At 54.1% G+C, this 12,435-nt stretch overlaps 1 protein-coding gene across 1 annotated transcript in view; it reads left to right on the top strand.

Moving 5' to 3' along the window:
- Positions 1–12,435, top strand: part of PEBP4 (phosphatidylethanolamine binding protein 4) — an 80,562-nt gene that overhangs the window by 40,213 nt on the left and 27,914 nt on the right. The window lies entirely within an intron of this gene.

Below are 12,435 nucleotides of genomic sequence, written 5' to 3'. Positions count from 1 at the left end.
TTAATGGGCATATTAAGCAAATTAAAACAGGATATTAATACTTTCCATGGATTCCATAATTGGCTGAAAAATAGGAAGCATCGGGAATAATTGCAGGAATTTGTGTACAGGGCTTGGGGTTTTTTTTTCATGTTGTTTTGTGTTTTTATCCTTCACAGAAACCCTTCTGCATTTCTAACAACAGGGTCCTGAAAGTCTCTCATTAATTTTAATATTTACCAAACGCAAAGGAGCCCAAGCTCCTGTGTTTCCTTCTGTACACAGATCCTTCGGAGCCGTTCCCTCTTGCTAATTATTGTGGTTTTCCTTTTTTTTTTTTTTCCTTTGGACTGTAAAATCCTTTAAGCAAAGAAGGGAAATGTGGGATTCAAACCTCCAGCACAAATGGGAGGTGGGATTTTTTCCCCAGCATTTGAGTGATGCCATTTGTGATCTCTAAGGTCAAAAATTCTGTGTTAGGCCATGAAAGAGGGCAGGAAAAAGGAGATTTTTGGGAGGGAAAAGGGTTTTTCCCTATCTGCCAGGGACGGGGTGGATCCCAGCCCCAACAATTCCTTAAGCTTTCTTATCACGAGATAAATACATTTATAAATATAAACACACATATCCGAGCAGGGATTTGGCCTCGGTGCTCCTGATGGTCCCTTCCAACGTGAGACATTCACTGATTCCATGCAATATTCTATATAAAACCTATATATTGATATGATCCCTATAATGATGGGATAAATATATCCCCTCTATCTCCCGTGGGTGTGTGTATATGTATCTCTCCTCTACACACACAGAAACGCGTATAAATCCCCCAAATCCCACAAATGCCCAATAAACCACCAAAAAATCCTCCCCTATCCCATGAGGACGCGGGGACCAAACCCCGTCAGCTCGGTGCCCGTGGCTGGGGGTGCAGTGGGGGGGTCCTGGCGTGGCTGGGAGGAGTTTTCCCGATCCCCCAGCCCCAAATCCGGGTGTGGAGCCGGCGGGCTCAGCCACATGGTGTCTCGTTGAGATGCAGATCCTTGGGGGGATATGGAAGTCTTGGCTCTGAGGAGCTTCAGCTGACAGCCTTATTTGCACACTGGCTCTAAAATAACCGTGTAGGCTTTACATGACACCTTCTGTTGCTTTGGTGCAGAGAGGGGCTTGCAAGTGCCTTTCTCCGGGAGGGATGGGGCGGCCGGTGCCGTGCCGGGGGGCTGGAGGAGCCCCCGCGCCCGCCGGTGCCCCGGTGTCACCCCAGCATCACCCAGTGTCACCCCAGTATCACCCAGTGTCACCCCAGCATCGCCCAGTGTCACCCCAGCATCGCCCAGTGTCACCCCAGTATCAGCCAGTGCCACCCCAGCGTCACCCAGTGTCACCCCAGCATCGCCCAGTGTCACCCCAGCATCGCCCAGTGTCACCCCAGTATCAGCCAGTGCCACCCCAGCATCACCCAGTGTCACCCCAGCGTCACCCAGTGTCACCCCAGCATGGCCCAGTGTCACCCCAGCGTCACCCAGTGTCACCCCAGTATCACCCAGTGTCACCCCAGTATCAGCCAGTGTCACCCCAGCATCGCCCAGTGTCACCCCAGTATCACCCAGTGTCACCCCAGCATCGCCCAGTGTCACCCCACCATCGCCCAGTGTCACCCCAGCATCGCCCAGTGTCACCCCAGTATCAGCCAGTGCCACCCCAGCGTCACCCAGTGTCACCCCAGTATCACCCAGTGTCATCCCAGGGTGCCCAGCAGTGCTTGGGTACCACCCCAGTATCACCCAGTATCACCCAGTGTCACCCCAGCACCGAGCCAGCATCACCCCAGTATCACCCAGTGTCACCCCAGTATCTCCCAGTAGTGCTTGGGTACCCCCCCAGTATCATCCAGTGTCACTGCAGTGTGGACAGCAGTGCTTGGTACCCCACCAGTATCACCCAGCATCACCCAGCAGTGCTTGGTACCACCCCGGTATCACCCAGTGTCACTCCAGCATTGCCCAGCATTACCCAGAAGTGCTTGGTACCACCCCAGTGTCACGCCAGTGTTGCCCAGCACCACGAGGGTATCACCCCAGCATCACCCAGCATCACCCAGCATCACCCAGCATCACCCAGCATCCCTTGGGTATCACCTCAATATCACCCAGCATCACCTGGGTATTGCCCTGGCTTTGCCCCAGCATCACCCCAGGAATCACATGGGTGTCACTCTGGCATCCCCCAGCATCCCTTGGGTATCAGCCCAGCATTACCCCAGCATCCCTTTGGTATCACCCCAGCACCCCTTTGGTATCACTCTGGCATCCCTTGGGTACCACCCTGGCATCCCTTGGGTACCACCCCAGCACCCCTTTGGTATCACTCCAGTCTCTCACCAGCATCACTTGGATATTGTCCCAGCATCACCCCAGCATCCCTTGGGTACTACCCCAGCATCTCTTGGGTATCAGCCCAGCATCCCTTGGGTACCACCCTGGCATCCCTTTGATATCATCCTGGCATCTCATGGGTATCACCCCAGCATCCCTTGGGTATCACCCCAGCATCTCTTGGGTGATATCCCTTGAATATCACTCTGGCATCCCTTGGGTACCACCCCAGCATCCCCTTCACGTCACCCTGGCATCCCTTGGGTACCACCCCAGCATCCCTTGGGTGTGACCCCAGCCTCCCCCCAGCATCACTTGCGTATCGCCCTGGCATCCCTCCAGCATCACCCAGGCTTTGCCATCCCCCAGTTTGGAGGGAAGCAGCTCCAGCAGCACTAAATGCCACTCCTGGGTGCTGCAGTACTTTGGCACGTCACCAACTTTGGGGTTTGGCTCGGGATTTGCTCTCCCAGGTGGGTTTTTGGGATGGAACCATCCCATCCCCTTGGCTCGCCATTCCTTATCAGCCGCTGCTCCGTCGCCGCTCCGATTGTCAAACACGAGAGATGCTTTCACTCCTATTCAAAATAATTTAAATAAAAATGTTGCTACAAAGTGGAATAATATCTTTTGATGAATGTTTTTAAAGCCCTTTAGGTTTTCATGGTAATTTGCAGTGTAAAATTATTTAGAGATAAGAGCCAAATTAGCTCTTATAGGCGGAGGTCGATATGTCCCGTTATCCATGGAAGCAGTGTTTAAATATAATCAGCCTTTACTCTAATGCAGCATAATTGTTCATTTGAAATAGCTTTTTTTTCTCTCTTTTTTTTTTTTTACTCCATTCAATGAGTCATTAAAATATTCAAAGGATAATGCAGTGAATTGGAAATGAATTTATCACATTATCCTGTACATACTGTAGAGCATCAGGTAACCAGGCAGAGTCGGAACCGGTTTACAGCGAATCCCCAGTAAACAAGGTTTTCCATTTTGTATTCAGTGGGGAAAGAAAAAGAAGGGAGAAAATACTGCCCTTCAAATGGAAAGCTTTCCATCTTTATTCCCCCTCCTTGGGGAGGAGGAAGGGGGAGGGCGAGAGCAGCGAATTTGTACTCCACTAAAGCCTCGCCGCTTTAACTTTATTTTTATCAAAATATGTTTGTAACAGAAAGTCGTTATGGAAACGGGTTCTGCCAGCCGGGAGAAATCCTGCGCCAGGATGGAACCGAGCGGGACCCGCCGGGCTCTGCTGCCACCAGCACCGCTTGGATCAGCCCTGAACCCCTTCCCAGGGCAGGGCACTGGGGAAACTGAGGCACGGAGCTGCCACAGGCAGCTCTGGGGTGGCACAGAGGAAGCGCATCCAATGGTTTTGAAGTGGAGCCATTCCCACCCATGGCTCAGCCCGGCCTTCCCCCCACCGTGGGTGCAGCTCCCGCTGCTCCAGCCCCTTCTGTGGCTTTGTAGGGCAGAGTGGAGATGCCAGGGATGGGCACTGGCACATTTGGGGGCTGAGGGATGGTGGCACCGCTGTCCCCAGAGGTGCTGGCAGCACCGCTGGCCTTCCCCGCCGTGTCCGCGCTGTCACCGCGCGCGGCAGCGCCGTTGATAAACAGGCTCCAGGTTGCAAGTGTCACCATAGAAACAGGTGCTGTCTTAAGCAAACAAGGGCTTTATTAACCTTAAAAATTATGGGGTTTTTGCACGAGGGAAGGATGGAAATGGAGCTGCAGGGCGCAGGCTGCTCGCCTGTGCCCGTGGCCCTGTCCCCTGGCTCTGTCCCCATCCCAAAGGGACGGGTGCTCTGCAGGAAACTTTTCCTCTGTAGCACATGGAACTCAGCTCCAGCTTCTCCAGAGTGCTGGATTTATCAAAAATCAGAGAGATCAGCTGTTAATTGCTGGCTGCTGCCGTTCCAGCTCCTCAGCTACTGGGTGAAGAGTTGTAGGGACACCTTGGGGACACTTTTGCCAAGCACTCGTGGTCCAGGTGCGTCCACCATCTCAGCAGGAGAAAAAAGTCAGGGCAAGGAATGATTTTAATCATTAATTGATACTAGGAGGGGGGAATATCAGCTTTTGGGAGCCCTGCAGACAGAGGGGTTCCACATTTTGGGAGCTGCTGGAGGCGCTGGGGCAGCTTTCCTTGGCTGTGCTGTGCAGCATCCATGGTTCCCACAGATATCTGGAATTGTGGGATCGCTGATCCTCACCTCACTGGGGGGGAGAAGGGGCAGATGTAGGAGTTGGTGCCTTGCTATTGTTCCTCCTCGCTGGAGCCCTCTCGACTCTGCTTTTTGGTGATGAAACCGAGGGTTTGAAAGGGAAAGAACAGAGGGAAATGTTGGTTTAATTGATGACTTGGCTCCTCAGAATACTCAGTTCCCTGGTGTGAGTTTCTGTCGCTGCTCGTTAATGAAGCCTTTATTAATAAAAGAAATTAAAGAAAAAAAAAACCAACACAAAGTAAGTAAAGAGAGTGCAGCTCAGGGGGAAGTTTTCTTTGCTCTCCAAGCTCCTGTGGAAGGAATTCTTCCCTGTGAGGGTGGTGAGGCCCTGGGATGGTTTTCCCAGAGAAGCTGTGGCTGGCCCTGGATCCTTGGAAGTGTCCAAGGCCAGGTTGGACAGGATTTGGAGCAACCTGGGACGGTGAAAGATGTCCCTGCCTATGGAATGGATGAGATTTCAGGTCCCTTCCCACCCAAACCACTCTTGATTTAATGAATTTCTCATCCTGAGAGATGTTTGGAAGGAGATTCTGTGCCTGGAAGGAGGTTGTGGACTGGCAGGGACCAGTTTCTTCTCCCAGGTATCAAATGACAGGACAAAAGTTGTGCTAGGAGAGGTTTAGGTTGGCTTTTGGGAAGATTTTTTCCCTGTGAAAGTTGTCCAGCCCAGGGCAGTGTGGGGTCACTGTTCCAGCAGGGATTTTAAAGCCATGTGGATGTGGCAGTTGGGGACATGGTTTGGTGCTGGCCCTGGCAGTGTTGGGGGATTGGACTCTGTGATCTTAGAGGGCTTTTCCAACCCGAACAATTCCATGATTCCATCTCTGCTGGGGTTCTCTGTCCAGAGGGAAGTTCTGTCCTGGGATGCTGAGGGTTGATCCCAGTGCTGCACCCCTGCAAATCCCAGCATTCCCACCCCACAGGAGCTGCTGGCTCAACTCCCCTGCTCGGCTTTGTGCTCACCTGGAGTGTAATTAACACTGCCAGGTAATTGCACTCCCAAAACCCCTGAGAGAGCTGTCACCGAGCAATTCCCACTGGCACGGCAGGAGCTGGAAGCACCCGTGGGACCAGCAATGGCTTTGCTGAATTTTGGGAATGGCCATCCCAGAGCAGGGCCAGGGAGGATGGAGACCATTGCTTGCACCCTTTGGGGAGTAGGAAAAAGGGGGAAAGCAGCCCAAAATCTCCCTTCCTTCTGGGAGGGAGGGGAGGGCTGGCCTGGGACAGCAGCCAGGGCTTCATTCCCTGGCTCATCCCTTGGGAATGCTGCTCCCTGCTCCCGGAGCCAGGCTGGGCACAGAGGAGCCTTTTAGGATTATTGTCATGGATCCCTGATGAACGGGGTGTTAACGAGGCTCAGGGAGGCTCCCGGGGCTGCTCGGATTTATCCACAGCCCAGCCTTGTCCTGACCCTGCTGTTCCCTAGGGATGAATTCAGGGTGAAGCCACAGCACCTGCCAGGTTTTGGGGTTATTTGGGATTTTTCCACAATGGCCAGGAGTTACTCCCTCTGCTCTGTGTCCACAGCAAGGATCGTTATCCAGATGGGAATTCAGGTTTTTTTTCCCTTTATGCTTCTGTTTCATTTAACATGCAGAGGCTACTAATTTGTCACAATTCAATAAAGCCAAGGTTACAAACACCCTGGCTGCTGTTTATTTAAACGATGGTTTGTTAATTAGCGCCTTATGACGAGGAGAGAATAAATCAGATAAAACCTACCAAAAAAAACGGCAGGGAGAGATTTTGCAGATTAATTTTATTTTCCAGCTGAGGTATTCCTGGCAGCCAAGCTCCCACTTCCATCCCAAGCTGCTTCCCTGTGCGGGTGCAGGTGTGTGAGGCCCTGGGATGATTCTTGGCCTCGCTTACCAGGGGTACAAAAAGGACTTTTCTGGCTCTTTTCTGGCTCTTTTCTGCTGTTGGGTTCGATCCCTCCAACATGGACACGGTTTGGGGTGACCCTCTGCCATTTCAGTTTTCCCTCTGTTTAACCTGAGGAAGTTTGGGATGGAATCAAAACTCAGATCCTGAATAAAGTTGATGCAGTTGGGAGTTCAGGGAAGGTTCATCCGTCACCATTAGCAGCGCTGAGCTCCGACCCCATGGCTGGCTCCTGTCACCAACCCGTCCCACCACCACGGGAAAATTCCATTTACAGCCTGCAAAACCTGTCCGGGGATGGGATTCCTTACAAACTCCTGCCTGTGTCTCCTATCTGGGGACACTTGTGAGCATCCAGGGACCTCGGCAGCGTCCTGGTGGCCGGAGGAGAGCGCTGGAGCCGGGCGTACCTCGCGGAAGAGACACTGATCAATGATTAATCGGGCATGTGTGGTTGTGTGGGAGCGATTTGTGTTGGAGGAGGGAACTCCTACAGCACCCCGGTCATGAATCATTTGAAGAGCAAATTTGTGCAGTTACCAAGGGAACGGAAGAAAGGAAGGGACTTCCCTTGCCGAAATGACTCGCGCTCTGATGCGGCTGAGAAAATCGCTCCAAAAAAAAAAAAAAAAAGGGAAAGGGAAGGGAAAAAAAAAAAAAAAAGAAAAAAAAAAAGAGTCGAAGCTGTGACTAAGCAGCAGAAGTTATGTAAAGTGCTCGCTGGGAAGTGCAGGGGAGGGACAGCACATCCTGCCGCTGCCCACGGCGGTGGCGGGGGGCGGCCACCGGCCCCTTCTCGCCTCCCCGGGGAGCGGGGGCGAAGCCGCGGCTGGGCCGGGCCCGCTCCCGCCTCTCGCCCTGGCTCAGGGCCGCTTGCCAAGGCTGGGGAAGAGCCTCGGGGTCCCCCTGGAGTGGGGCAGTGTCGCCAGGCTGGGACCGCCACGCGTGTGCCACGCTCGGTGTCACCCTGTGTCGCTGTCCCCAGGGAGGGGTCCTACCCCTCTGGGCAGTTTTGGGGTGCTCGGGACCCCTCTGGTGCGTGCAGCTGAGGTTTTCCATAGGGAATGGATGTGGGAAGCGATGTTTGCATGGGGCTCATGGTGATGACCTCGCTGTGGCCAATTTGTCACATCTCAGTCAGGACTGGAGCGGTGGCTGAGGGTGGGATCCACCCTCGGTGTCACCCTCTGTCGCTGTCCCCAGGGAGGTGTCCTGCTCTCCTGGGCAGTTTTGGGGTGCTTGGGGCCCCTCTTTCACCTGGGTGCGTGGATTTGGGATTTTCCATAGGGAATGGATGTGGGAAGCGATGTTTGCATGGGGCTCATGGTGATGACCTCGCCGTCGCCAATTTGTCACATCTCAGTCAGGACTGGAGCGGTGGCCGAGGGTGGGATCCTCTGCTCTGCTCCCCGGACAAGGGCCAAATACTCATTTTGGGGCTCAGAACCCAAATTTAACGGTGCTCGCCCAAATTTGAGGATGCTCAGCCAAATACTCATTTTGGGGGCTCGGCACCCAAATTTAACGGTGCTCACCCAAATTTGAGGATGCTCAGCCAAATACTCATTTTGGGGTCTGAGCATCCAAATTTAATGGTGCTCGCCCAAATTTGAGGATGCTCAGCCAAATACTCATTTTGGGGCTCAGCACCCAAATTTAACGGTGCTCACCCAAATTTGAGGATGCTCAGCCAAATACTCATTTTGGGGCTCAGCACCCAAATTTAACGGTGCTCACCCAAATTTGAGGATGCTCAGCCAAATACTCATTTTGGGGCTCAGCACCCAAATTTAACAGTGCTCGCCCAAATTTGAGGATGCTCAGCCAAATACTCATTTTGGGGCTCGGCACCCAAATTTAACAATGCTCGCCCAAATTTGAGGATGCTCATCCAAAGGGCACCAAAGCACCAACCGCCTCTCCAGGCAGGGGATGCGCGGGGCACCTTCAAACCCCAGGAATGTGCTTTTCCCTGGGAAAAAAAAAAAAGTTCCCCTGGGGCTGTGCAAGGCAGAGCAGCGAAGGCTGCGGCAGCAGAGAGATCCGCAGCAGCAGCGGCGGCATCGCCGGAAAGATGCTTGGGATCTTTCCAGCTTCCGCCCGGGAGCCCCCGAGCCCGGCGGGGAGCCGCGATCGCTCCCGAAAAGGGAATGCAGAGGCAGCTGCACGGTGAAGGAAAACCCTCTGCCTGCCCTCCCCTGGTGCCACAGACACCCGGTGTCTGAGCGATTAGTCACCGCCGAGGCTTCCCTCCTCCACAGCAGAGCCTGTCCCCCCACACAGGGAGCCAGCGGAATGCTTAATTGGAGTTCCTCACACCTACCCGGGGGTAGCCTGAAACTGAAGTGACAGCGCCGAGAGAAGTGCTGGAGTCAGACCCCAGAGCTGCGGGTTGCTATGGAGTCCCCGGGTTTGGATTTTAGGAGGAAAGGAAAGGAATTGTGTGGATGGGTGGATGGGTGGTGGTCCCGATGGGAGGATGCTGCCAGGGTGATCCCGTGGGATGGGGAAGGTGCAGGGCTCATCCCTGAGGGGTTCGTCTCCTTGAGGGAATGCTCGGCCCCAAAAAGGTGTCTTGTGCCCCATAAATGTGTCAGGATTTGGGATTGATGGGAAACTCTGTAAGGCTTCTGAATCCTGGGGATGGCAGGGCAGGGAAGCTCATCCTTGAATCCTGGGTATGGAAAAGGGTCAGGGAAACTTATCCCTGAATTCTGGGCATGGAAAGGGGTAGGGAAACTTATCCCTCAATTCTGGGCATGGAAAAGGTCAGGGAAACTTGTCCCTGAATCCTGGGGATGGCAGGGCAGGGAAATCCACCCCTGAATCCTGTGTGGGGCAGGGAAGATCAGCCCTGAATCCTGGGGATGGAATGGGGTAGGAAAGCTCATCCCTAAATTCTGGGGATGGAAAGGGGTAGGGAAGCTCATCCCTGAATCCTGTGTAGGGCAAGGGTAGGGAAACTCATTCCTTCATCCTAGGGATGGCAGGGCAGGGAAACTCATCCCTGAATTCTGAACATGGAAAGGGGTAGGGAAGCTCATCCCTGAATCCTGGGGATTGCAGGGCAGGGAAACTCATCTTTGAATCCTGGGGAGAGAATGGGGTAGGAAATCAGATCCCTGAATCTCATGTGTGGGAAGGGGTAAGAAAACTCATTCCTTCATTCTGCAGTATGGGAATGGGTCAGGGAAGCTCATCCCTGAATCCTGGGCATGGAGAAGGGTAGAAAAGCTCCTCTCTGCCTTCCACGCACAAGGAAAAGGGTAGGAAAGCTGATCCCTGCATCCCATGCTTGGGAAGGAGCAGGAAAACTCCTTCCTTCACTCTGAAGTATGGGAAGGGAGGAGGGAAGCTCATCCCTGCATCCTGTGGATGGGAGGGGGTAGGAAAACTCCTTCCTTCACTCTGCAGGCTGGGAAGGGGGTAGGGATCCCTGCATCCTGTGCGGGGGAGGAGCTTGGGAAGCTCAGCATGGCTGGGAGCATCCCACGGGATCCAGGCAAGGCTTTTCCTTCCCAATGAACTTTGGAACTCTCAGATGCATCAGGAAAGCCCCTGGTGACCAAGTCCTGGGGTTGGGATGTCTGTCCTGGGGTTGGGATGTCTGTCCTGGGGTTGGGATGTCTGTCCCAGGGGTGGGATGTCTGTCCTGGGGTGGGATGTCTGTCCTGGGGTTGGGATGTCTGTCCCAGGGGTGGGATGTCTGTCCTGGGGTTGGGATGTCTGTCCTGGGGTTGGGATGTCTGTCCTGGGGTGGGATGTCTGTCCTGGGGTTGGGATGTCTGTCCCAGGGGTGGGATGTCTGTCCTGGGGTTGGGATGTCTGTCCCAGGGGTGGGATGTCTGTCCTGGGGGTGGGATGTCTGTCCCAGGGGTGGCAGGACAAGTCTCCACACAGCCTGGATCTGGAGGAGGCAGCAGGGCTGGAGTTGGACCAAAGGATTCATTTTCCTGCCTGAAATTCCCAGTGAGGATTTGAAGGCCTTTAAAACCAGTTCCTCCTCCCAGTAGGGCCAAGCACCACATTCTGGTTTGATCAGCCAAGGGGACAGAGCAGCACTGGGACCCCCCTAAATGTCCCATCCCCCTCTCATAGCAGCCCATCGCTTCATCTTCCTCCAAAATATGTTTGGCTTCAACTTCTAGGTGGTTTTTTTATTTAAAATGTGGAGAGTGGGGTCCCAGGACCTGAGTCCCCCCCAGTGCCCCTCACCTGGGGGAGCCTGGACGTTTGCCTTCCCTCAGGAGAGGGAAATTACGGCTTCATTCCCGTCAGGAACAACTTATTTTCCTCAAAACAGAGCAGGAAAACAGGATATCGTTTGTGGTTTCATGAAAAAGTCATCTTCTTCTTCTTCTGCTTTTTTTTTTTATTCTCGTCACTTTAGGTTCTATTTAAAATTTGGGTATTCTGAGATGGAAAGTTATTTCAAAAGGGCAAAAACACGTCAAGCTCCAGAAAACGGTGAAATCAGCTCCATGGTGGCTTTTTTTAAAATTTTTTTATGGTTTTTTTGGAAGCACAGTTCTCCCCCAAACTCCCCCAGTGCAGGATCCTGCATTTCCTGCATTTGTCCCAGTGCTGCTCAAGGAGCATCCTGGTACCAAAATGCCATTTTTCACCCCAATCTCTCACTCAGCTGATGCCCTGGGTGTATTCCTGAGGGATTTTCCTCCCTCCAGAGCCTTGAACCCGACCTCAAACCCGCGGGGGTGGCGAGGGACGATCGTTGCAGCCCCATCGATCCGGCTAAAGGGCCCCTTATCGATAAGGCATCGACTCTCACGGGGCATTCCCACCTTAAAAAGATCATCTAGAAGCGAGAGCTTTCGCTTCCCAGTGATTAATTAGTGGCTTGTAAGCGGCTGGGGAAGGAGGTGGCCGGTAAATGCGAGAGCAATTAAATCCGCAGTGCCCCAACGCCTCCGAGCCCTCGCATCGATCCCCCTCGGCCGCCTCTGGGCTGGGCTGAGCCGGGATCGAATCCCCCAGGCACGGGGGAAAAATGACTTTTCCCGGCCTGGGAAATGCTGCTGGCTCTCGGTGTGCAGGAGCAGCGGCCGGCTCAGGGCTCCCCTGCCGAACGCGACGGGTTCGTTCAACGAGAGGGATGGAACAAGGTAGGAGAGCGAGGGAAAACCCTCCGCTGGCTTCCCTTGATGAACTGAGCTAATTTCTCTCTTAATGGTTAGCTCCGGAGCTGAATGTGAGGCTTTCCTCCTGCACAGCAAACCCTCTCCCACACACAGACAAATAGGCTGAATATTTAATTGGAATTCCTCACACCTACAGGGTAAAGCCTTGTCAGTAGAAATAGAGCCCATCGCCAGCTGGCATCCCCGCACGCCACCCACCTTCGCTCGGAAAAAGAAATCCCTCCCCGTCCTCCCCTCTTTCCCACACACCCACAGCACCCCCCGGCCACGCAGGAGCTGCCCCAGCTCCCGGGATCCCTCCCTGGGATGGGGATGCCCGGGCAGCGCCCAGGTCCTGCCAGGAGGAGACTCCGGTGTCATCCCCTGCTGGGTGCAGCCCCATGGCAGAGCCCCCCATGGAAATTGGGGACTGGTGGCAGGGGATGGGGAGCACCAGAGGGCACTGCCGGGCTGTGCCATCCCTGCCAGCCCAGAGCGCTGGGAGAAGCAAATCCCAGCCCTGGGGAGCACGGAGAGGGTGGTGGCTGCCAGGGGGATGTGGAGTTCCCTGTTTGCCAGCCTTGGGGGTGGTAAAAGCACGGCTTTCATTCTCCAGAATGACTTTGCTTCCTGTCCCCATGCTGGCCTGGCTGCTGTGGGATGTGATCCACGTGGGAGCACTGCCATGGAATGCAGGACCTCCCGGTTCCCCTTTTGGGGCAGGTTCTGGAGTCTCCCTTGGGGCTGCAGGTGGGGGTAACCCAGCCCAGAGGAATCCCCCAGTTCAGATTTTCCAGGGATGGATGAAGTGGGAGGAGGAAGGAGCCAC

This window comes from Molothrus aeneus, chromosome 29 (assembly GCF_037042795.1).
Source record: "Molothrus aeneus isolate 106 chromosome 29, BPBGC_Maene_1.0, whole genome shotgun sequence".
NCBI lineage: Eukaryota > Metazoa > Chordata > Aves > Passeriformes > Icteridae > Molothrus > Molothrus aeneus.
This window is presented reverse-complemented; position numbering and strand designations above follow the sequence as displayed.